Below are 27,782 nucleotides of genomic sequence, written 5' to 3'. Positions count from 1 at the left end.
TCATCACCACCACCACCACCACCACCACCATCATTATCATTATCTGTCAACACTTTCTCTGAAGAACCTTTCAATGTCTCTTCTCCATTAAAAAAAACCTACTTCAGCATCTCCATTGGTTCTCAACATAGAGGTATCATTTACCTTTCCAAATTTCTTTTTGAAAATATTTCCTCAGGAATATAGGAAAAGAAATATGAAAAAAGCAACATAAAATCAACTAAGGCGTGGATGAAAGTGCATATAGATAAATCTCTCCTCTTTGTCTAGTTGAAATACTGTCTTACTATATTGACAGGAAGGATGCTGCCACAAATTTTGGCAAACTAGAAATGGAAAAAAGTTTGAGATGGATGTTAAAGTGTTATTTGGTTGTGTGTTATATTGGGACACAGTTAGAGGTAAAAGCAATGCTGATACTTAAAATTTAAATACTATCTTATTAAATGTTGTTGCTTAAAAAGGTGACTCATATTTAAAAAAATGTTTTTTCACTATTTTCTGCATTTGTGCACATATATATTATCCTTTACTCTTCTACAAAAGTCACCCATATTCTCTTTATATTATCTTACCTTGCTTTGTCTTTAGAGAAATTCAGATTGTTGTATATATTTAATTTTTTATTGTTTGTTTTTCCGGTAAAGGGAAGCACCATGATGACAAGAAATTTGCTTTATTCACATTGTATGCACAATAATATAAATACTAGGCTCAATTTACAATTCTTTTTTGGTGTTGGTTTCTATTCCTCGCAATTTATCATGAAAAAGCGAATATATACATAAAGACATATACATAAACAAAAACAAACAACAAGCATATACATAAATGAAAAACAACAAAACCTCACAAATCACAATTACCTTAATCACTGCTTTCCTCTGGTTTATAGCCAAGGGTGAAAAAGCCCCACACACCCTCACACACACACCAAATGTGGACGTGATAATCTCAAAGAGCATCTGAAGATACTGATTAATTGTTGTACTCTTTAAAATGATGTAAACATTTTTAAGTTGTACACTCAAAGCAAACAAAAATGCACATGATATAGATACATAATGTAATTAGTTTTATCATTTATATTCTTTAAAATTCTTTATTTTCAAAGATGTTTAAAATAACACCCCAAGAAAACCAACAATCATGAGATTCTTGATTGGGAATCAAGAATCATATGGAAAATGAGAAATCATAAGCAGTTTGAATAGCTACATGGAATTATTGATATATAGGCCATGAGATACTCCTGCATTCCCTTTAATAAATGGAAAATATTTAAAATTGGTGTTTTATCATGGAGATTATGTTTTAATCAGCCTCAAATCAAAGATGAACTGTCATAAATAGCCCATAGATAAGAATCAAATAAATATCGGCATGTTTTGCAGAGAATAACATTTGGGAAACAATCCCTTTAGAACGATTGGTCAGCTTCAAGAGCAGGAAAAAAATGCTAGGGTCGTGTGCCATGTGACACTTTTGGGAAGGACTGCATGCCATTGTGTTCAGTAAAAGCTATTTGACCCTTTTAAAATTAGGAAGGGATCACAGTAAAGGAGAAAACAAAGGCAAGGTTTGGGTCACAATGGGTGGTTTCATGGAGAGGCTGATAAACTCAAAGGCACGCCAGCAGCCCCTCATTTGTCAGGCCTTACGTCACTTAAATTAAAGTTATGGCTGATTCATTAGGTGTCCTCTGAGCCACCAGGTAGACTGTCATAGGAAACCCACACTAGATTTCTGCGATACAGTCATCAAAAAGATGCATGGGCCCCCGTGTTCCCTGCTAACTTTCCTGGTTGAAGTCCAGTGACTTACAACTTTCATTCTTCTAGGTAGCAGGGATATTTGTCAGCTGTTATGGCTGGACTTCCAGAGGTACTCAATTTACAATATCTATAGTGGAGTGAAAATGAATGAACATCTGTACATTTGCTCAGATACTATGTCAGGCGATACGAAATTAGCTGTCATAACAAGTCCATAAAGCCTTAACACACTATTTATCTTGCTCAGTTTATAAAGTACATAAACTGTGGTAACCTGATCTGAGCGGGCTGTCTTTGGAGGACAGCGTGATCCGGTAGCAATGAGAATCTCCTACGGATTTGACCCTGCTGAGAAGTTTTCTTCACCCATATGTTCTGTCCTTTGATTTGCATGCTTAACTGTAGGAAATACAGCCATCTCTTTAGTTTTCCCTGATTCTTTTGTCTTCTTTTAAAAATTCATTTTAAAAAAGGGTTAGAAGTCTCTCTTTTTATTTAAGTCTCAACCCTGATTATATTCAGATTAAAGACTGTTTTAACAGGAAAGTAGGAGAATGAATGAAACCACCTTTCCAAAGTAGTTTATTAAAGAAAGAGTGAGAAGTCAAAAATTTAAAAGTCCCTCCCCCCAAAACGTTTTTGTTTTTGTTTTTTGTTGTTTTTTTTTGTTTGTTTGTTTTTGAGATGGAATCTCTCTGTTGCCGAGGCTGGAATGTGCAGTGACATGATCTTGGCACACTGAAACCTCTGCCTCCCAGGTTCAAGCGATTCTCCAGCTGCAGCCTCTCCAGTAGCTGAGACTACAGGTGTGAGCCACCACACCAGGCTAATTTTTGTATTTTTAGTAGAGACAGGGTTTCACCATGTTGACCAGGCTGGTCTTGAAGTCCTGATCTCAGGTGATCTGCCTGCCTTGGCCACCCAAAGTGCTGGGAATTCAGGTATGAGCCACCATGTCCAGCAAAAAGGCTTCTTCTTTGATGGAACCATTACAATTTAAAAATCACTAGAAAAATGTTCCAATCTGCTTCAAATGAAGGAATAAGGTGATGTGCATTCTTGAGCTACTATGGGACTGTCTCATTGTTGACTCTTGTTGGTTTCAGAATTTACAGCCCAGAGCCCATAGATGTGAGAACTTTTTTAAACTATAGAGATTAAAAATCTAAAACTTTAGATTTAGTATGGAGAGATTTAGACCAGTGGCTTCACAGTAGGATGTGAATATCACTTGAATTGCAGGATCTACTGGGCTCCAGGAAAAAAATTCTACAACTTTTTCTGTATTTATTTTAATCTTAAAAATAAGTATGCAATTTAGCTTCATTGGAACTTAATATGTGGGTTGACCTTGGGCTCATCCTTTGTCAAGGTCAGATGATGGTCTACAATTAATGGTACTCAGGTATCCCGAGCATGGTAGGGTTATACCACTAACAAGACGCTGGCTGCTTTAGTTGTTCTGCATATATCATATTGTGACTTAGTGTAGCTCAGCGGTGTCCATATACAAGGAAAATTTGTTTTCAAAAGTCCTGCAAATGTTGGAGCTTGAAGAAATTCCTAATATGCTATGCATGAAAGAGCTACAAGAAAATGTCTTTGAATGGGCCTGTTGTCAACCATGTTACAACAAAACGGTGCCTTAATTATGATTATGAAGAAGGTGACCCCAACATGGTATGTAATTATCAAGTAAATTATTTGAAATGTAAATATCATTGCCACTATTCTTAACATTAATTCTTACCCTTTATGAAGATTATGCCTTGAAAAATGAACCATTGACTGTGTGAAACCATCTCAATTGGCAAAACAATTCAAAATTAAGCACCTGCAACATGATGATAGCACACCTCTACCAATCTTCAGGCAGCTAAACATTATTACTTCACAGAGGCCTTGGCTAAAGTTTATTAATCTAGTTGGGGGAGGCTGCCTTGCACAGAGGGACAAAAAGAAAAAAGGTTTAGTTACTATATCATTGTCTTTGCATTGACAAAAATTTACAAATTAGGATAATTTTTCCCATATTGGATGATAATATGACAAAAAATTACAAACTGAGATAATTTCTCCCATATTGGATAATAATATGGGTATCTTAAACAGATTTTAGATTGCAATATTTGTTTCAGTAATGCAATTCTTAAAGATGTACTCATGTGTGTATGCCTGGTGTAAACCTCAGATAACTCAAAAGTTGATACATGCAACACCAGCGATCTTCTTTAACCAAAACATAGTATCAAACGAAAACAACAAGTATAATGAAAACTTACAAAATTGTAAATGTAATCACTGATGAAGTGGCTATATTTCCTGGAATTGGGACAGGGTGTTGGAGGTGAGGGGGAAGCCAAAAATAAAAGAAGAGAAAGAAAAGAGAGAAGATTCCCAACTAAAATGATCAATATAGCACCATATGTGAAATTTATCTGCTACATCATTTATAGACAAGCTCTGACCAGTTAAAATATTGAAGACAGAAGTGCCCAAGTGCACAGGGTATCTTCAATATAGTTAATTTGTTTTGTAAAAGAGATACCATGAAAGGTTTGCAAAATGTTTAATGAAAGTTGTAATGAAAATCTTTTCTAACACAAAGGATCTATGATGCTTAAATACATGGGACATTTTTAACTTAGGAGTTAAATGTATAGATGAGGGATGCAGTTTTCTTCTATAAAAGACAAATGTTGCAGCTTTGCCAGTTAGCTCTGAGATGGGAGCAGGCTGCGAGCTTGGCTAACTGGGCAGATATTTTTAAATAAATTGGAATGCTTGGTTTAAAGTGGTGGCACCTTTTAAAATGAAATTGTAGTGAACAAGGCAGTGGCTGATTTTAAAGAGAAATGTTTTCTATGAAGAGCAAACATTTGAAAAACACATAATAGCTGATTTTCATTGTGTAATTTGTTACAAAAAATGATGTAAATCTGTCACCTTTAAAAATTCCTCTAACTGAACAATTCAACTTGGGGAAAAATCTAATTATTTAAAAATCTTTCACATGAGGATCAACAAAAGACTGGACATCTTCTGGTAATATTTAATTTTAGAAGACTATTCTATTTCCTTGGAATAATAATTGAATGACACAGGAAAGAAGGAAAATATTAGGCAAATTTAACAAACACTCGTATAATTGGTATGTGAAATTGAACAATTTATTTTTCTTCTTTGCGTGCTTGCTGTTAGAATGTAGCTGTAAACAAACCTCTTTTATGTAAACCACTCATCTCTCAAAGTGACATTGGCCAGCCCCGGAGAGACACTGAAGTCATAAATCAAAAGAAGGAAAACCTAGAAGCCAACTTTCAAATGACTAAATCACAAAACATAAAATCAGGAGTTTGAAAAAGTGTGTTCAATTATATTATTCATCTAAACATATAATCATCACATATTACATATTTTCATGTGGAAAAACATTTCTACTATTGATAAAATCATTTGAAAACATTTTTTGTTTAATCTCTATGAAATGCAGGTGATGTGAGTATTTGTGCAATAGTGCATGTTTATGTTTGGAGATCATTTTCATATATAGGAAAAAATTTAGAGTTTTGTCAGTATTCATTTCATTGACAAAATTAACCGACTAAGTCTTACATTATTCTTTAAGATTTGATCAATCAAAATAAAATTCAACTGATGCTAAATTTTATACTTTTCTTTATAACCAAAATAATTATTGGATGGAGATAATTGGCTTAATTGATATAGTGCTTGACCTTTCATTTTATGATTCTGAATAACATGCAACATCAAATAATATTTATTTTTTATACAACTTGAAACTCTGTTTTCTCTTTGTTATTTAGAAATCTCTCCCTTTGTCTCTCTGTGTGTCTCTCCTCTCCTTTCTCTTATTATTACACTACAGTTGTGTTGCTAAGTATTCAAAACTCTTACCATGAAGGCAGTGATTTAAAAGGGAAAGAAAATAGAGAAGACAGTTTAAAACAGGGGTCTGTTTCAGTGTTTGTATCTAACAGGTTGTTATTCTTAGTGTGTTAGATGGGTCTGTTTCCGTGTTTGTATCTAACGAGTTGTTATTATTAGTGTGTTAGATGGGTCTGTTTCGGTGTTTGTATCTAACGGGTTGTTATATTGTGTTAGATGGGTCTGTTTCGGTGTTTGTATCTAACGGGTTGTTGTTATTATTAGTGTGTTAGATGGGTCTGTTTTGGGGTTTGTATCTAACGGCTTGTTATTATTAGTGTGTTAGATGGGTCTGTTTTGGTGTTTGTATCTAATGGGTTGTTATTATTATTGTGTTAGATTGGTCTGTTTGTTTCAGTGTTTGTATCTAACAGGTTATTATTATTGTGTTAGATGGGTCTGTTTAGATGGGTCTGTTTCGGTGTTTGTTTCTAACGGGTTGTTATTATTAGTGTGTTAGATGGGTCTGTTTGTTTTGGTGTTTATATCTAACAGGTTGTTTTTATTATTGTGTTAGATGGGTGCTACTTCTTTTTCACTCCCTTAGTTCTTTAGTTTCCTCTTCTGTAACTAGAACATGGCATGAAAGGTAGAGGAAGTCATATATGCATATAGTGCCTGGCACATAGCACATACAGAATGTACATTAGTTTGTATTATTTTATTTCAAATGATAGGAAGAGTAGTTTTTTGTGCAATGCACCACGGATTTTCTAATTAAAGAGAACTACCTGTGTGTGGGCGCACCCATGCGCACTTTGAAAAGTTCTTTTCTTGAATTGTTACTACCATCCAAGGAGTTCAGGATTATTATATCCATTTTACAGATGCCAAAAGTGAAGGTCAGAGAGGAAAACCAGTTCAAGTAACTCAGCCAAGACCCCAGAACTAATAAGGAATAATAAGGACTTGAATCCCAGGTCTTTAGCCTAGAGCCTGGCTCTTAACAATCACACACACAGCCTTCAATAATGTTGCTTCCAGAGCCTGGCAGAAATTAAAATGACGCACTTGAAGTTACTGAGCATATTCACATACTCTGGAAAATACTTTATAAACTGCCTGTAGGGGAGTTTTTCTGCAGGTAATTAGATCACTAATTATTTTCTAAAAAATTTTGTTTATATGATATAAACCAAGAGAGTATGCATCAGATAAGATGGGGTGCATGAATTAGATCATTCAGTTTTTCTTTCTCATCTTGATTTACTCATTTTTATGTAAATTTTAGTAGTAAAAAAGTACTCTTTGAATAATATCTCTACAAATAAATATTCAACAATCACTAAGTACTAAATAAATAAGCAATTGATGAACAAGTTATTATTTTTCACTTGGTTTCCTCATTTACTTTGGTATTATTTTAGGGAGATTTAACTTAAAAATAGCCTTATCATTATAAGTGTAGAAACAATGCAAAATAAAGTTGAAGATAAAATTAAGACCAGCCTTAAGGCTACTGCATATGGCTCATTAATTTAATAGCTTGAGGGATTTCTTCTAGGTCTTTTTTCCCACATAGTTTTATAATCTTGATGTCATATTTTATGTAATTTTTCACATTAGTTTTCCATGAAGCTGTAACATGATGATCTTTTTATTTTATTAGATTCTCTTAATTTAATGGATCAACACAATGACCAATCTCCAATTGTCAAATATTGAGTGTGAGTGTCCACTCTTTACTATTGTAAATAATTCTACTATAAACATTTTAATGCTTAAAATTCCACTTAATTGTTTTATTTCTAATTCTTTCTTTCTTTTGTCTTTAATTATGTTTTGTAGAGACAGGTTCTCCCTATGTTGCCCAGGCTGGTCTCTAACTTTTGGGCTCAAGCAGTCCTCCCACCTTACCTCCCAAGTAGCTGGGACTACAGGTGTGAGCCACCACACTTGGCCTAATTGTTTCTTGAGAACCATGAAAGAAAAAGGCTTACAGCTTCAAATGACCTGAGCCATTTTGGATGAGCTTGATGCACATTAACACATTGGTTTTTATGTGTGTGTTGTAATCTTCCTCAGATAGTGCTCTTGTTTTAAGCCTTTCTTAACTTTGATAAGAATGCTGATGTTTCTTCATTGATTTGATTTGAGATTAGAACTTGGCATAGCTAGCATCAGACACTATTTAGGGCATTTTGTTTAAAGCAAAATATCAAAAACGGACTCAGATCTCATCCCTGGCAGCCACACAAGCTGGACTAAAGAGCGCCTGGGAAACCTCTTCTCTACAACCCATTTGGTGGTCACAGAGTAGATCATGGTCAAACTGCATTCCTTCTGATCCACAGAAAACCCATCTTTACCCACACCAGTTCCTGAAGAACTCATATTCCTCCACTTGTTTTAATCCCAGCACTTTGGGAGGCCGAGGCAGGTGGATCACCTGAGGTCAGGAGTTTGAGACCAGCCTGACCAACATGGTGAAACCCCATCTCTACTAAAAATACAAAAATTAGCCAGGCATGGTGGTGCATGTCTGTAATCTCAGCTACTCGGGAGGCTGAGGCAGAAGAATCACTTGAACCTGGGAGGCGGAGGTTGCAGTGAGCCGAGATCGTGTCATTGCATTCCAGCCTGGGCAACAATAGCGAAACTCCATCTCAAAATAAATAAATAAGTAAATAAATAAAGAATGAGCTTTATGTTTTATTTTCTCTATTGCTTTCCTGTTATCAATTTTGCCGATTTTTATATTTATCTTCATTTTATCATTACTTGAACTCACCTTAACTTTAATTTGCCATTCCTTTTCTTTCTGAGGTAGATATTATTGATTTGACATATTTCCTCTTTTCAATGTAAGAATTTTAATCCTATAAATGTTCCTCTTATCACTGCTTTAGCTGTGTACCATGTGTGTTTATATGTAATTGTTCTTTCTTCTTTTCTTTTACATTGTCATCTAACTCAAAATATTTTCTAATTTTACTTCTGATTGCTTATTTGACCCCTGAGATATAGAGAAGTGTGTTTTTTTGTTGTTGTTGTTGTTGTTCTTTTTAATTTCCAAGTGTTTGGGAATTTTAAAATGCTGTAATTGATTTTAAGTTTAATTTCACTGTGGGCAGAGACTACACTTTGATTGCATTTTTTTAATGTGTTGAGATTTGCTTTATAATCTAGAATATTGTATGTCTTAATAAATGTTTCACATGTACTTTAACAGAATCTGTCTTTTGCTATTTTGAGTGGAGCACTGTAAGTGTTCTATGAATATCAGCTAGGTCCCATAGCGCTTTTTTATGTCTTCTAGATCCTTATTAATTTTCTGTCTGTGATCTATTGATTATTAAGGAGGAAATGCAGAATTCTACTATTATAATTTTAAAGTTTTCTATTTGTTTCAGTTGTGTACATTTTTCTTTTATTATTTTGAAGCTCTGATATTTAATTCTCACATATTTAGATGCAAAACTAATCTTTATCAGTATATTCCTTTTTAATTATGAAGTGTCTTTATTTCTTGTTTTAAAATTTACTTTGAGATTAATGTAACTACTTCAGCTTTCTTTTGCTTAGTGTATGCATTTTATATATATGTTATTTATTTTTGATACTACTTTAAAAAATTCAAATTGCTTTTTTCATAACAATCTTTTTGTCTGTTCAAATCATTTGCATTTAATGTACATATTAACATGACTGAATTTAAATATATGTTTACTGTTTAATTTCTCTTGTCCCTTTGCTCTTTTTTTCTTCTTTTCCTTCCCTTTTTGTACTAAATGAATAGTTTCACTTTATCTCCATGGTTGACTCATTCATTTTACCTCCAGTGGGAACCATCCTTAATTCTACTTGTTTCTGGGCCTTTATACCTGAGCCTTTCTCCTCCTCTTCATTATTCTTTCCATCCACTTGTATTCTCCTGGGATCTACCATTTGTAAGCTCTGGAGGAGATGTTTCATGCTCACCCACAAGAGAGGGATGTAGGCTTCCTCAGGCCTTCTCCCTGTCATAGGGACTCTCTTATCCCACTGGCTGATAGCCTCTCTCAGGTTCCAGAGATCATCATTATACACATGATTCAGTGGGACATGATCAGGAGCTTTGAATGACTACAGGCCTTGCCATAAGAGAAGTCATGCCGGTGAGTTAAACTTCTAGTTTATCACTGGCATTAAATTACGAAAAAAAGCAGGACTAAGTACTGGGCTCTTTCTGAAGCAAGAATCTTAAATTTCAGTTTGAGTCATTTTTCTTTTGTCTAGAGTATGCCAGACAATTTTATAGCGTCTGGATCTATCTTCACATTCACAGTTTTAAAGATTTTTAGTGCGTGGTTATGATTGACTGGTTGGCTGCTTGTTTTTCACATGTGAGAAAGACTTAAATCTCAATTACCTTGTGCATCAATTTTAGCCACCAGAAACTTGCTTTATTCCTTTTCCCAATATGGGCTGGGCTTCTGTTTGGCTGTGCATCTAAATGCCATTGTGGCCATCCACAGATGTCCAGGCATTGTCCTGTATTTCAAATTTATAGCCATCAGGATCTCCTTTATAGCTAACATGGAGAGAGATGAGAAATGATAATTCATTTTTCAGTGTATTCTGTTTAAGGTTGAATTATGAGTCCTTCAATTTGTAGATATGTGTAAAATTTTAGTTTTAACAATGCTTTGGGCCACAACAATATATCAGAAACTCATGATTCTGGGTCTTGGCTCTGGAATGATAAAGTATAAGACATTCAAATGTTATCTATGTTTTATAGGAAATAATGCTTTTCAACCTCAAAAAAGGGGGAAAAAAGAGAACACAATATAAATGTATTTCAAACTTCAAACTGTTTCTAATGACCACAGTGGATATGACAGTATTCTCAAAAACATGCTTTGCATAATGTTTTATAATATAATAAATATTGCATGTAAGCTCTCTTTCCCTTTCTTGGAGGCTAGCAAAAGTGAGTTTTAATATTAAATAAGGTATAAAAATTATTCCATACATGAAATAACATAGTTCTATCTAAATGCTTTAGATTCAGAAACTGAAAAAGAATAATAATGGATACAAGAAACAAAATTCAAATAAAATATATGTTCACAAAATACAACTGAAACTATGTGGGAGAAAAGTTAGTTAACAAGATGTTGGTAATATCACAAAGGAAGCCTTTTGCTACTATTGTTAGGAGAAATATAGATTATTCAGTAGATGCTATATGAACAACTGGGTAACATCTGAAAAGTAGAGTGGGATCCTACCCTATATCTCTATATCTTTCACCAAAATAAAGTGCAAATGCACAAAATGTTAGTAGAAAAAGTAACGTGAAACAATAAAAATGCTATAAGAAAACATGATGGATTTTTAAATATCATCGCATAATAAAAAAGATTTCTAAACATGAAACGAAGCTCAGAAGCCAGGAAAGATGAGAACTAATTGGTTTTACTCTATGAAATAAACAATTCATGGCTACAAATCATAAATTCAAAAGCCAAATGACAAATGGGGAGAAATAATCATAACTCAGATCAAAGGACTAACATAAGAAACTTCTATAAATCAGTAAGATAAAGATTAATACAATAAAAAATCAAAGAAAACAGAATTTAGAAAAGAAAATATAAATATCTTTTCATATGTGAACCAATCAAATTATTCGTTAAAAATAAATGCAAAGTAAAATTAAAGTAAAATACCATTTATGAAAGATGATTTGTCAGTATCTCTCCATGTTGAAAGTGCACGTGCCCTTTGACCCAGCAACTCCTCTTCTAGGGATCTTTCTTAGAAGCACCTCCTGCTTAGAACTGGCAGCCATAATGCCTCTCTTGAGGGAAAGGCTGTGGGTGGGTCCAGCCCATGGGTGGCAAAATGTGGAGTCTTCATTGCTTCCCCTTTAGTGCCATTTGCTTTTTTAATTTTTTTCTTTAATGTTCACATTTATTATTCAAAGGAAAACATTAATACAAAAAAGAAAAGAAGCAAATGTTCTGCCTGACCTTGTCAACCACACCTGGGCATTAACTCTTAAAATTCTTGCAGTTTGCAGAGGAAAAGGGAGTAAGAATGAACAAGAGATGCATGTGTGCATCGTGGCCAGCCTTGGGTCAGAACTTGGACAGATTCAGTAGTTGAACCATTGGCTAAATGGCCCTTATTCATTTCTCAGGGCAAAACCCACTAGGAATGAGTGTATAGAGACCTGTAGAAGCAAAATGATTTCTTCAGCTTGGTGAGGGCCTCAATACCCCAATCCCACCTCACACCCTGTCTGCTCGATCTCACTGTCTCCTTCACTTGTAACTCTATGTCTTAGTGCTGAAGTTTATTAAAGTAGAGCTTACAGCTCTTTTCATAGCACCTGATCGCACACTCCTGGGACTGACTTATTCTCACCTCTACCACACAGTGGCCAGATCCTGAGGGCAGGGTCCTCTGATGAAAGCTGTTGTACTAACTCTAACTCTATAGCTAACAGCAGTCAGGGTGAAAGGACAGAGTTTCCTTAGGACTAAACAAAAAATGTGGCTGCCTTTCTTGGTTGATTTCCCTAAATGGCCTTAGATAGAATTGTCCCTATATTCCACCCTCACTTCTTAGACAGATGTGCAGGAATGTTTGTTTGTTTGTTTGATACCATGAATAAATGTAGACACCACTCTAAGAATCCATAAAGAGGCCATGCTCGGATAATTGGATGAAAAACAGAAACATTTAGTTTTTGGTGGAAAATCCGGATTTTTTTCTAAGCATCTGGTATTGTTATTGGAAATCTTCGTTATATACCCCTGGTTTGCCAATGCCTTCCATCTGGCATTCTAGGTCTTCAGAGGCTTGGGCCAGGGCTGCTTCCTGCCTTTGCACTGGGAGAGATGACTTTTCTCATACTGTGCTCCCAGTGGGTAACCGTAGCTTTATTATCCCTTTATGACAACTGAGATCTCTCAGCTAGCACCGATTCTCATGAGATTCAAGTAAAGCAGAAGGGACTAAAAGAGTCAGAAGTATTTTGATTGCAAATGAGAAAATCAACTCAAACTGGTTAAAGCGTAAAAGGAAACCTATTGGCTTACACAGATAAAATGTCCGGGGATACAATCACCTGAAGACGCAAGGAAAGTCACTGCCAAAATTCTTGCTCCTTTCTCTAAGGTCTGTTTTCCTTGAGGTGGCTTACATACAAGCAGGTCTTCCTATTTGCAGGAAAAAGTGAATCCCAATTGCTCCAGCCTTACCTTTTATCACCTTGGCAGCCTCCAGTGGAAGAATGTACCTCTTTCCCCAATGCAATTCCTAGGTTCCAGGTCCATTGATGCAGGACCTGCACGTGCCCCCACCCTTGACAGAGTTGCTGTGGCTGGGTGAACGGGGAGACCTCACTGGTGAGACTAAGCCTCGAATCCAGCTCCTGACGTATAGGCGGGGCTGACCATTCCAAGCCACAGGACTGAGAGGGGCCAGGTTGATACAACACCTTTTTCAACTTTGTTCTTCATTTCACCTTCATCGAATCCATTTCTTTTTTCAACCAGGCAAGATTCTCTTTGTTCAGATTCTGGGCACATAGTGCTTTCTGTTTTTAACCTGATAAAAGACTTATGAAAACTGGAAAGTATTTATTTCACCAATGCTTGGCACATAGTGGGTTGCATAAATTCGCAGTATTAAACTACTTTTTGTTTTATCCTATGCCATGCTAAAAATTGAGCCTCAGTTGGCACAACCATTAAAAGAGACTAGGATAACCAGAATACCATCAACATTTTAACACATAATTTTTTTTACTAAATTATTAAATATATGTATTTGCTTTTTGCACTTTTCATTTTCTTCAGAAAATAATGCAAAATATCCTAAATTATAGAAAATTATTCAGGATTGATGCACCAACTTAGGTGTGCAAGTGGATGATATCATTTAACGTAACAAGTGCTACACTTTAACGTGCACAAATCCTTGCATTATCTGTATTTAAACAAGATGGAATAACAACAGATGAAAACATGCCAGGTGACTGCTTTATTCAATTAAACCATGCCCATAAATCAGCCACCGACCACTACCTTTTCTATTCTTGCATAGTCATTATACAATGAGAGACAATTGCATTTCCCCAACACAAAGTGGTCAGTAATGTTATGTGGGGAAAAAGAAAAAAAACCTGATAAGTCAAGGCATTAAAGTTAAGGGGGCGGGGAGATCTACACAAACCACTTAAGCACACTCATTATTATGGCTATTGCTACCTCAGGCCACTGGAGACTTTATAATTTAGTCAGCATTATGCAGTTTGAAGTGTTTCATGTTCTGCATGGGAGCAGGCTGCAATTCAAATATCAGTGGCCATGAAAAATATGCACATACGTTTAGTAGGAAAATCTCCAAGGGGACAACAGAGGAGATGGGCATATGTCGTTGCTGTGTGATGGAGAGTTTCTGTGAATTAATCATCTGGACATAGTTTAGCACCATTTTTCATTTTGCCAGAAACATCCCCCCTTCATTTGTTGGAGAAGCTTATTATACATGCACATCCTGCAAAGATAATAAGGCCATGGCCTCTGATGCTTAAATGCAACAGGGCTGGTTGGGTTGTGTTCAGACACAGACAACGTTCCCATTGATGTTGCCATTCTGATAAGAGTAATTGCTTATTTTATCTAGTTTAGGGAATTGTGACTCTTTCTACCCACTACTTTATTACATCAGTTACTGCAAACCATTGTCTTGTATAATTTATGGGGATGAATTCAATTTCATTGAGATAATCTTTTAAATGGGAGACATCCTTTGTTCGTATGCTTCCAAATATTAAAATGTTTATTGCATTTTCTAGGAACGCTTCATTTTCTGTGTGGATTTAAACATCTGGCTAGACATGTAACCTGTGTGATTTGTTTGTATAATTCAAGGGTTGGAGTGGGGGTGTTTTGCCTCCCAGATAAGGTATTGCAGAGTGAAATACCTAATCTTTAAAGTGCAGTTAACATAAATGGCAATTTTTAGAAATGGATTTCTAATGCCTTTAAAGCACAGGGTGAATGTGCCTGTCAGAATTCTGGCCCGCAGTTATGCCATTTGGTTGTTGTTTTGCTTTAGAAGTACTGAAATGTACTGCTATGGTTAGCAGTATAAGTAGAAACCAGAGCAATTGCTTTTGACACTTAAAAAGGATTGTATTGACAGTTGGAAACACGTTGGGGATTTGAGAAGAGTACTTTTCCATCTGTAATACTTGGTGTGATCAAAGATCACACAGCAGCCTCAGATTAGTGGAAATGAGGCTGCAGCGAAGGTTTGCCACTCCACATGGAAGGAGGGCTTGGTTTTTTGATTCACACTAATCCCCATCACGATCTAAGTGGAATTTACGGTAATGGGGATATACTTCTCAGGGCTCCAGCCAACGTATATTTAAAGAGTCCTAAAGTAGATAATAATATAGCAAGATTTAAAATTTCCTTTTAAAGTTAAATCTTACTTTCCTACTTTCCATTTATATATCAGTTTAATGTTTCTAGCATATTATATTTAAGTCTCTGCATTTCCTATATGCATTTACAAATATGTGCATTATAGGTGGTGATATTTCAGATAACAGGGGTCACTACTTTAATTCTCACTGAATCATAGCTAACAAGGTGGTGTAGGAAATCATCAGGCTGCAGGTACAACTGAACAATTAAGAGATTTGGGTCTCAGAAGACCTGGTATAATTTATTATTCCTTCTCTCTCTCTCCCTTCTCCTTCCTCTCCATTTCTCCCTCCCTCCCTCCCTCTCTCCCTTCCTTTCTCCCTCCCTCCCTCCCTTCCTTTCTCTCTCTCTTCCTTTCTTCTTCCCTCCCTTTTGACTACAGATTTTATACATGTACATGTACACAGTTTTAAAATAAAATGCCAACTATGTGTAATCTACTTGCTCTATGACCTTGGGATATCTGAAGCTTTATTTCTATCTCTGTTAAAGGAGGAAAATATTCATATTTCACTCACAGTATTTAAGTTAAGAATCAAAGACTCTAAGATAACTGAAAGCACTAAATTAATTTGCTTCGCCAAGATCACAGGAAAAACAGAAACTACAAGGAGAAATGGAAAAAGCTGGACCTCCCCTATGGACATGGGGAAAGGTGGCTATCTGGAAGTCAAGGGAAAAGAGAGATTTTTCTTTATAAAATAAAAGAAATGCCTGAACCATCAAACTGGACCACAAGCTTGATCCAAGGATGGTGCCTGACCCCGCACAAGGAACTCTCAGGAAAGGAACACTTCAATGAGGGTGATAAGGAAACTGTGTAGTTTTAAGGGAGGCCTGACCCCTAACTCATCAGTTTGCTTCTAAGTGTTCTCTCAGCCTATCACCAACTCAGCTTCTGACCTAATCAACCCCCCACCCTGTGGGCCCAGCTTCTACTTTCAACCCCAACCTCAGACTGAAACCTTAGCACCTACTTTAGCTAACACCTCTAGCTCCAAACACCCTACATCCTATTCCAATCTAACCTCATCAAAAAACATTACCCGTATTCAAACTCCGTATCTTTTTTTTCAAAGAAATGCATTCAAAACCATATATACACATATATCTTTGCTTTTACTGTAAACAAGGCAATCGTAAAGCCAAATGCTTTTACATTATAAAGTAACCTTTCTCAGGATTCTGATTTTCTAAAAAACAAGTTTTGTTAAAGTTTCTGAAGTGTTTTTTAATATAAAACAAACACATAGAACTAAATGTTTTAATAAAAATATGAAGGTATTATGTTTTGTAAAGGCTGAAAATTCCACACTAGTATCCTTTTTTCTAAAACCCCTTTTCCAAAACATCCTTTTTTAAAAAGGAGAATGGTACCTGACCCAGTAAATCTTAATCTCTCTCCACCAAGGGATTCATAATGAGTGGCAGGGCCTCTGTAGGGGCAGGTGGCTTCAGAGGGCAGGACAGTATTCCCAGGCAAGATTTTCCAAGGGAAGCCCTGATCCTACATGCCATGCTTCAGAAATGTGGTCTCCTCCTGGGCATCTTTCAAATGGAATTTAACAGTGGAGCTGGAGATTTTGGAGGTAGCGGCAAAGCCCTACTTTCCCTCTGGCCATTGTTCTCCAACTTGTTGGCAAGAAATGCCCAGAAAAATCCTTCTGTTGACGTTTGGAATTGTGATTACAAAGCATCATGTCAAGAACATCTCCAAACATGCACATGTACACATGCACACACACAGACACACATAAATGCACACACAAGTCTACATACATGCATACACATGAACATACATACACACGTACACACACATACACTTCAAGCTTCACATCAGTGTGTTTCTGTCTCTAGAAATTGTCATGAAGCTGTTTGTAAGGAGAATAGAAAAGAGATCCATGCTTGCCCAAAGCCCCTTTCTTCTGGATGATATGCCTTATTTGAGAAATTCCTATTCCATCAAGGGAATGAAATTATTTTTAAGGTGTCAAGGATAGTATTAAAAATAATATCTTCCAACTGTGGTAAAATTTTGGAAGTAAGTGTTTGTGTTTTTTTCCATTATTTAAAAATTCTAGTTAGCTATTTTTTGTTTTTGTATTTTAGTCTTGTGATGGTCTTGTCAGAGAAATTTAAAATAAGTGTAATAAGAATAAAAAAAAAAAGAAGGAAGGAAGGAATGAAGGGAGGGAGGAAGCAGCAGAGGGCTAGTGTTGCTTGGGGGTTCAAAAGTGAGATTTGAAGCCAGAGGACTGAATTCAAATTCTAACTCTGATGCTATTTGTGTTGTTGTGGGCAAATACATTTACCCTCTCCTGCTGTAATTTTCTCAAATGTAAAATAATAATGCTAATTTGTAAAACAGATAAACAAGAAAATAAGCAATAACTTTAAAGGATATTTGCTGCCAACTTTCCCCATCCCATTTAATTTTCAGTATCCACAACTGTTGGCCATTTAATTTCAAATCTCTACGCAGCTGTTGGTAAAATGAGATTTCCACCATCTCTCAAAACATGCAGCCACATCCCCTCTTCAGTGAATTGCAATGCAGAGACTGAACTACTGCTAACCTCAGCAAACACAATTCCTCTGTATTTGTCGTTATGCCAAATCACCATAAATATGCAGCAGTCTTCAGGAGTAGCAATGCCCAATACCTTTGGGTGAGCTGATTTTTTTCAACAAAATGGTTTTCAGATGTTTCATAGTAGAGAATGGTAGCTTGTTGCAAACAGTTTCAGAAATCACAGAACTGAGAGCAGTCATATCCCATAACCCTTACACCAGGGGGACCTGGGGGCAAACCTTCCCTTCAAAAGTTCAAGTACATGAAAGTAGCGGAGATCTTAAGCTATAGGAGTCATGCATGGGATGTATGCTCTATGTGCATAATGATGGTTTCAGATGGCATTTTAATTTTTGCACATGCAGCAGTCAAAGTTGTTTGGCAAACCAAATGTGATATAAAACAATGGAGGAGAAGGAGGACTCATGTGATGCATCAGAATAATTCTCTGCCAGGTTACAGCAGCCCACTGTGTGAAGTCAAGATGGGCTGCCTTAATTGCGTGCTGAACAACGCTCAGCACTGGCTGACCAAACTTATTTTAATAACATTAAATATGCATGGAATCTGTGACCACCAGAGAAAGTTAATTAGGTGACTTGTAGGAGTGCTAAAAAAAGTACAACTACACGACAGAGGTAAGGAAATGCCACCATTAAGAATTTGGTAACTGCATCCCACACCTTATTGTCTGCTGCAGAGAGACTTCGCTAAGGATAAGGAGCCCCCATTGATGCGAGTATACAGAATTAGCTCATTATTTAAAGATTACAAGGTGCCTTGGTACAATTAAAATTTATTCATTCAGTCCATTTATTCTCAAAAGAGAAGACTGAATTGTTCCCAGGAAATATTTTTCTCATGGAAGACATTGTGGCAGTTTGAGAGTGAAGACTCTATTCAAGTCAGAACCATTAAAAATTAAATTTAAAGTACAGACATCTTGTAGCATTGTCAAGAAAGGGGATGTGAGTGCTAAGAACATCTCAGAGTCACTAATTCTGGCATCTCCTTCAAGTTTTTTCCTCCCACGTTTCCAGTCTAACACAGGGTCTCCTTGCTCAACAAGTCAGATGCTGAGAGACTGCCAGCACAGCCTCCAACATATCCTGTGATTCACAAGACCTTCTGGGGACATGGAGGAGAAGTAAATGCAGCTCCTAGGTGTGGCTGTCAGAACCATGGGATCTCAAGGCACTGAGCATGCTTTCCTTCAGAAGCCAAGGAGCTACCCAGTGTGTCTCAGGACTCTTTGATATGACAATTAACTCACATAGGATAAGATCTCTTGGCTGGCCATAGAGTCCTAACAACAGGCCCACAGTCGTGTTGCATAATGTTTACAGCAATAGAGGGCCCAGCAATTTGCATCAGCTGCAGTTAGGGACTGGTGACTTTACAATACCGTGAGCATATTCCAAGATCACAACTTGGGACTGTACAGTTGGCACCACTTACTAGTGAAGGCAGGCCAGATTCACAGTGATAACATTGGTATAAGATGCTGGGTAGACCCTTGGTGCACTCTAATTCCTCAATGGCCATTCAGCCTTGCTGTAGTTCTTAGATGTCTCTAAGAGCACACGGTCAATTGCTGGACTAAGGCAAATGTTCAGCAGGTCATGGGGCTCAGGTTTTCTTTACAGAAGAAAATTCAATTGGGAAATATTGAGGTTTTTGAGTTTGTTTTGGAAGAGAACTATTGGTTATTAAGTTGTGGAGAAAATGAGGATGCTTCACTTCTTGGGGTGGCAGTGCTCCATAATCTTACCACGCTATGATTGACATTATCATGATATGATTGGCATTACCATAGTACTATTGGCATTATGACAACACTGAAAACATAACAGCATTTCTCAGGGCTAATGGCTTTGGGCATGAAGAAAAATTCTGAATCGTATTTTGCTTTCTCTCACAAGATTGTAAAAATTCAAAATGGCACAAGCACCCACTGCTTTTCTTCTGCAGTTGTTTTTGGTACAGACAAGAGACCAGGGCTTTAGATCAAGGTAGCCCTGGGATGGAGGAGATGTCGGAGCAAAGACCATGTGATAATAAGGATTCTCCTTTCATAGATCCCCATGTGGTGAAATGCATTTTAGTACTCACTGGGTATGTTTTGTCATCTTATATATATACATTAATTTTCTGGGCTCATCAATAAAATATAATCACACAGAAATAAAGATATGCAACAAGTTAGTCCATTGCCCTAAAACTATATGCTCCCGATGTGAACAACAATTCAAAGGGAATTATAGGTTTATAATTTTTATAATAATTTTTGTATTTTAATAAATTATCCTGAATTTTATAACTTCAAATTTTGAAATGTAGTTCTTGAATTGGTTTGTAAAATTTATATTTTGAGGGGAGGACCTTACAAACACTATCTTTGCTGTGTTTCAGAGCTTAGAAACAAGGTTGGTATTATGGATTTTACAGATGCCCCTATTTGCAAACAAGAGTAAGTTCTATTCCACCATCTATCAGGGGATGGTTATGGTGTATTTTGACAAATTTGATATGTTTTGTGGTGGAAAATGTGAATGTAAACTCACCCAGAGGGCTGTGGCTTAATGGTTTCTGAGCCAGGATGGGATGGAGACAGGGGGCAGCTAATATTCTGCTGAGCCCAACAAGTAGGCAGTGCCACCAGCAACAATGTTAAAAGATGAGGCTTGGTGGGACCTGGTGCCTGGTGGGATTGACTGTATCTCTGGCAAAAGGTCCTCCATACTTACGAAGTTAAATGTTTTAAACAAAGGTCTTTGGAGGACTTTGGAGATGAAATTCACTCCCACTTTTATCATGAGTGAGAGGGAGAGGAGTCCTGGTTTCGTAAAAAGCTCAGCATTATCCAACACAAGTTTGGCTGAAGGTGAGAGAAAATTTTCCAAAACTTGCAGAAACTTAGAGCCCACTTATTCTTCCACACTGCTGAAGCCCGGTGGGGGTATCAAGCTTCCAGGCAAGTGCTGTGGCTCCATTTGTCTGCACGTTCCTTTCCTGTGCTCTCCCCACAGAGCAGGCTTTGGCCTTGGGCTGATTGCCGTGTGGATGCAGGATGTCTGCCGGTGTGTGTAGACTCATCTCTGCACAGCTTGTGATCCAGAGGAGGGGAAAAGAGGTCTCCACTCCAGTCACCTCTTCCAAGATTCCCCAGTTGGGAGCTCCAGGCTCAGGCCTACCCTTGACACTGTGACTGTGGCCAGGAACATGGAATATGGTGACTGGTGTAAACTAGCTGTCTAGCTCTGTGGGTCTTTTATAGGAAGGATAAAGAAATTTAGATGGGAATGCAAAATATCTTCCACTGACCCTGAGAAGGGGACCAATGGACTGAATTGTTGAAAGCAATGAAGAGCAATTACGACAGTAGTAATAACATTAAAAATAAGAAAAACACTTTGAGAAGTCTCAAAAATGGGCAATATCCGACCTTGCAATGGAGATTCAATTTAATTGGTTCAGACTATGGAACAATTTTTGTCATAGGACATTGTAGAAATCAACTGGCAAACACTCAGCAATTAGTGGAGGTGGATAGATTAGTGTGATGCCAACAGAAGCAGACAATCCACAAGCTTACTGATGAGATTGTGGAAACAGCCAGGCAAGAGAGTTCCGCTGAAACCACCAGTGTTTTCGGGGAAAAGGAAAACTCCACATATGACCATGGATTGCAGGCTCTGAGGAGAAACACCATGCGTGGCACACTATGGGGAAAACAGAATTTCCTGAATGGTCCAGCTAGCCACCAGACAAATGAACAAGAAGAAAGAACAACAACCATAGCAAGCCCCAGGGAGTTATCATTACCCAGAATTGCTACAATAGATTATACAAGGTATCCAGTTTTCAACAACAAATCCTAAGATATGCAAAGAAACAGTAATAGGTGACCTTCCTAATGCACAATAGAAAAGTGAGACAGCAGAAGCATTTGAGAGGGCCCAAACATGGGACTTAGCAGACAAAGACTTCGATGAACCTTTCTAAATATATTCCATGAACTAAAGGAAATCATATTTAAAGAATTAAAGAAAGGTATGTTGACAATGTCTTATTAAAGAAAGAATACCAGTGAAGAGATAGAGATTATTAAAAAGAACAGAAAGAACAGAATGGAAATTCTAATTTAGCATTATAAGTGAATAAGAATCAACTAGATAGGTGCAACAGTAGATCTGAGCTGACAGAAGAATCCACAAGCTTGAAGATACATTGATAATGATGATGCAATGTGAAGAACGGAGAGGTGAAAGAATGAAGATAAATGAGCACAGACTCAGAGAAATGTGGGACATTAAGTACACCACAGATACATAATGGGAGAGTACCAGAAGGAGAGGAGATGGAGAAAAGAACATAAAAATAATTTCCAAGAAATTGGCTGAAAAATCCCCAAAATTTGGCTAAAATAGAAATACAAAGAAACAAACACCTGCACATCGAAAAAGTTCATCAGCCTCTAAGTAGAATAAACATAAAGAAATCCACAATCAGACCAATAAGCGTCAAAACATTTAAAGGAAAAGGCAAAGATAAAATCTTCAAAGGCAAAAAAGAAAACTAACTCATCACAATTAAGAGAACCCCAAAGAATTAGCAGCTAGTTTGTCATCAGAAACGGTGAAAACAGGGATCAGTAGAATAATATAAAAAGAAAAAATCTGTCAGTCAAGAATTTTGTATCCAGAAAAACTGTCTTTCAAAAAAACGCAAAAGCAAATCCAGATATACAAAACAAATATGATTTTTTGCTGTTAAAAAAAAATCTGCTACATTAGTTTCTACAAGCTGCCGTAACAAATGACAAAAAACTAGTTGGCTTAAAACAACGGGAATTTGTTATCTCACCATTCAGGAGGACAGAAACCTAAAATTAAGGTGTCAGTGCGGCTATGCTCCCAATGAAGGGTCTAGGGAAGAATCCTTCCTTGTCTCTCTCAGCTTCTGGTGGCCCCAGGTATTCCTTGATATATGGTGGAACAACTACATTCTCTGCCTCCATTGTTGCATGGCTTTTTTTTTTTTTTTTTTTTTTTCTTTTTGGTCTTTTTCGTGTCTCCAAATCTCCCTCTCTTTATAAGGATCCTAGCCCCTTCGAAAAGCCTCAATACATTTATAAGGCACTGAAATCATACAAATAATGTTCTCTGACTATAAGAAAATTAAAAATAAGTAACAGAAGCAAATTTGAGAAATTCACAAATGTGTGGTAATTAAATTAAAATGAATGAGATAAATCACAAGAAAATTAGAAAATGCTATGAATAAAAATGAAAACACAACATTCAAACTGTGTGAGTTGCAGATCAAAAAAATTGCTTAGGTAGAAACCTATAGCTATCATCACCCATATTAAAAAAGGAAGCTGATGTCACCTCAGTAGCCTAAGCATCCACCTTAGACAACTTAAAAGAAGCGAGAAAACTAAATCTCAAGCAAGAAGAAGGGAAGGGAAAGTGAAGACTGGAGTGGGAGCAAATGAAATAGAGCTAGGAAAACAGTAGAGCAAATGGATAAAACTTAGAACAGGCTTTTTGAAAAGTTTAATAAAATTGACAAAGCTTCAAAAGACTAACCAAGAAAACAAGAAGGGAGACCTCAAATTACTAAAAAATGTGAATGAAAACAGGAACAACACTACTGTCTTCACAGAAATAAAAACGTCTTAGGAGAGAATGCTATGAACAACTGAATGGTAATAAATTAGATGAATTAAATGAAATGGACAAGTTCCTAGGAAGAAACTAACTACTGAAACTGAGTCGAGAAGAAATAGAAAATTTGATATATAAGAAGAATGTGAATTTGTAATTTAAAACTTCCTACAAAGAAAAGCCCCAGCTCAGATGACTTCATTGAAGAAATTTACATAAGGTTAAAAGAATTGCCACACACACACACACACACACAAAAGATATGTGAGGTGATGCAAATGTTAAATAGCTTGATTTAGCCATTCCACAATGTATACATATGTGAAAACATCATGTTGCATGCCATACTTAATTTGTATATAAATATATATACACACACTTTTTACTTTTCAATTAAAAATAAAGACTAGCTTGTAAAAGAAATAAAAATAAGAATTAACACCAATTCTCCTCTAATGCTTCCAAAAAATTAAGAGAAGATAATATACAGCGACTCATTCTAGAGATCAGTAATATCTTAGTACCAAAACCAGGCAGATAAATAAAAAAGAATGATATCTTTTATGAATATATAAAAAATCTTCAACAAAATAACAGCAATTTAAAGTCAGCAACATATAAAAAGGATTATACACGATAACCAAGCAGGATTAATCCTGCAAGTCAAAGGAGGTTTATCATACACACACAAAAAAACCCTATGCAATAAACTATATTATTAGAATAAAGGTAACAAAAACCGCAAGATTACCTAAAAAATGTAGCAAAAACATTTGACAGAATCCAATACTCTTTTAGAGTAAAAGCAATAAAAAATCTAAAAATAGAAACTCACTCAATTTGATAAAAGGCATCTACAAAATTTCTGTAGCTAACGGAATATATAATGTTGAAAGACTGATTTTTTTCTCCCTAAAATACTTTTTTTCAGGTTTTTATATTGGCAAAATACACATAACAGAAAATTTGACATCTTGACTATTTTAAATGTTATTTTAAATACGTTCACAATGTTGTGTAACCATTAATGCCATCCATTTTCTTATTTTTTTTTTTGTTTGTTTTGTAAAACCAAAGCTCTGTATCCGTGAAACAATAGATCCCCATGTTCCTCTCTCTTTAGCCCTTGGCAATCACCATTATACATTTTGTCTCTATGATTTTGACTACTTTAGATATCTCATATAAGTGAAATCATGTAGCACTTGTCTTTTTGTGGTTGGTTTACTCCACTTAGCAAAATATCCTTAAGTTTCCATGTGTAGCATACTGCAGAATTTTCTTCTTTTTTAAGGCTGAACAATATTCCATTGTATGTATGTACCACCTTTAACTAATATATTCATCATCTTTGGTCACTTGCATTACTTCCAGATTTGGGTTATTGTGGATAATACTGTTATGAACAGGAATGTACAAATATTTCTTTGAGATCATGCTTTCAATTCTATTCGGCCTATATCCAGAACCAGAATTGCTGTGTCATATGGTAATTATACTTTTAGTGTTTTGAGGAACCACCATACTGTTTTCCACAGCGGCTGTACCATTTTACATTCCCAATGAGATTGAACAAGGATTCTAATTTCTCCACATTCTCACCACCTCACTAACACTTATTATTTGTGTGTGTGTGAGTGTGTGTGTGTGTTTAGTAGGGTCCTAATGAGTGTGAGGTGATATCTTATCATAGTTTTGATTTGCATTTCCATAATGATTAGTGGTGTTAAACGTCTTTTGATGTGCTTAATGGCCATGTGTATATCTTCTGTGGAGAAATGGAGAAATGACTATTCAAGTGTTTTGCCCATTTTTTAATGGAATATTTTTTCCTTTTGCCGAGTTTTAGTTTTATATATATTCTGAATATTACTCTATTATCAGGCATATGATGTACAAATTCTTCTGTTTCAGGGCTGCTCTTTTATTTTGTTTATATTGTTTTCTAATGTTCAGTTTAAAAGTTTATAAGGTCTAATTTGTCTATTTTTTCTTTCGTAGTCTGGTGTGTCATATCAAAGAAATCATTGCCAAATCTAGTGTCATGAAGTTTTTGCCCTATGTTTTCCTCAAAGAGGTTTATAGTTTTAAGTCTTACATTTATGTGTTTGATCTATTTTGAGTTAATTGGATATGGTGTTATGTAAGGGTCCAATTTCATTCTTTTGCATCTGGATATATAGTTTTACCAGCATCATTTCTTGAAAATTTCTCTTTTCTCATTTAATGGTCTTGCTAAACTTGTCAAAAAATATTTTATAATATATGCAAGAATTTAGTTCTGGATTCTCTATTTTATTCCATTGGTATATATGTCTGTCTTTATGCCATTACCACACTATTTTGATTACTGTGGTTTTAAAATAAGTTTTGAAATCAAGAAGTTTGAATTCTTCAGCTTTTTTTTTTTTTTCATTATGTTTTGACTATTCAGGGTCCTTTGAGAATGCATAGGTCTTTTGTGATGGGTGTTTTTGTAACAAACATCACTGGGATTTTGATAACTCCCAGAAATCTAGAACAAAACAAGAATGACCATTGTGTAACTCCTATTCAATATTGTACTAGAGGTTCCTAGTAGGGCAGTTGGGAATAAAAATAACAGGCATTCAGATTGAAAAGGAAGATGCAGAGTTGTCTCAGTTTGGAAATGACATGATCTTGTATACAGAAAATCTTAAAGAATCAAGTATAATTTTTACACCTAATAAATGAGTTAAGCAAGGTTTTAATAGATGTATGCTTAATGTTTTTAAAAATTTGTATTTTATATGCTGGCGATAAGCAAGCCAACAATGCAAGTAAGGAAAGAATTCCATCTGTAATAGTATCAAAAAGAATAAAATATGTATGAATAAATTTAACAAAAAAAGTGCCAGATGCACACTGAAAATTAAATAGGCAAGATAATAATCTTTTTAACAAATAATGCTGGAACAACTGAATACCCCCTTGCAAAAGAATGAATTTGACTCCTACCTCACAACATACACAAAACTTAACTGAAACTAGGCCACAGACCTAAATATAAAAGCTAAAAATATAAAACATTTGGAACAAAAATAATAGGAAATATCCATAACTTAGGGTTAAGAAATGATTTCTTGGCCATGTGTGTGGCTCACGCCTGTAATCCCAGCACTTCGGGAGGCCGAGGCAGGCGGATCACGAGGTCAGGACACCGAGACCATCCTGGCTAACACAGTGAAACCACGTCTCTACTAAAAATATAAAAAATTAGCCGGGCGTGGTGGTGGGTGCCTGTAGTCCCAGTTACTGGGGAGGCTGAGGCAGGAGAATGGTGTGAACCTGGGAGGCGGAGCTTGCAGTGAGCCGAGATAGCTCCACTGCACTCCAGCCTGGGCGACAGAGTGAGACTCTGTCTCAAAAAAAAGAAATGATTTCTTAGTTATCTCACCAAAGCATAAGTGATAGATGAGCAAACAAAAACTCCTTAAACATTTGACTGTATCAAAACAAAAACTTATACTGCAAATGATATCATCAAACTGAGAAGACAACTCACAAAATGTGAGAAAATACGTTCATATTATATTTCTGTAAGGGGACTTATATAAAGAATGTATAAAGACCTCTTAACACCCAACTACAACAAAATGTAACACAATTTAAAAATGGGCAATGATATCAATAGGCATTTGTTCAAATAAAATATATAAGTAGTCAATAAGCACAAAAAATGATTAATGTTACTAGTTATTAGAGAAATACAAATCAAAATCACAGCAAAATACCATTTCATTGGATATTGAAATCCTCAGTACGATGTATATAATAGAAAATACAGACAATAACACATGTTGGTGAGGATATGAAGAAATTTTAACCTTCCAAATTTCCTTGTGGGGATACAAAATGATGAGGTCACTTAATAAAACAGGATGGATGTTTTTCAGAATATTAACCATAGAGTTACCACGTAATCTAGGAATTTTATTTCTAGGTATTTACTCCAAAATAGGAAAACGTGTCTACAAAAAACTTGTACTCAGATGTTCATAGTGGTATTATTTATAGTATCCAAGAAGTAAAAACAACTCAGTGTCCATCAGCTAGTGATTGGACAAAATGTGCTACACACATACAATGGAGTATCATTTAGAAAGAAAGAGAATGAAATAATGCCACATATCTACAACCATCTGATCTTTGACAAACCTGACAAAAACAAGCAATGGGGAAAGGATTCCCTATTTAATAAATGGTGCTGGGAAAACTGGCTAGCCATATGTAGAAAGCTGAAATTGGATCCCTTCCTTACACCTTATACAAAAATTAATTCAAGATGGATTAAAGACTTAAATGTTAGATCTAAAACCATAAAAACCCTAGAAGAAAACCTAGGCAATACCATTCA

The sequence above is a fragment of the Hylobates moloch genome, unplaced genomic scaffold (genome assembly GCF_009828535.3).
Source record: "Hylobates moloch isolate HMO894 unplaced genomic scaffold, HMol_V3 SCAFFOLD_17, whole genome shotgun sequence".
NCBI classification, from domain to species: Eukaryota; Metazoa; Chordata; class Mammalia; order Primates; family Hylobatidae; genus Hylobates; species Hylobates moloch.
This window is presented reverse-complemented; position numbering follows the sequence as displayed.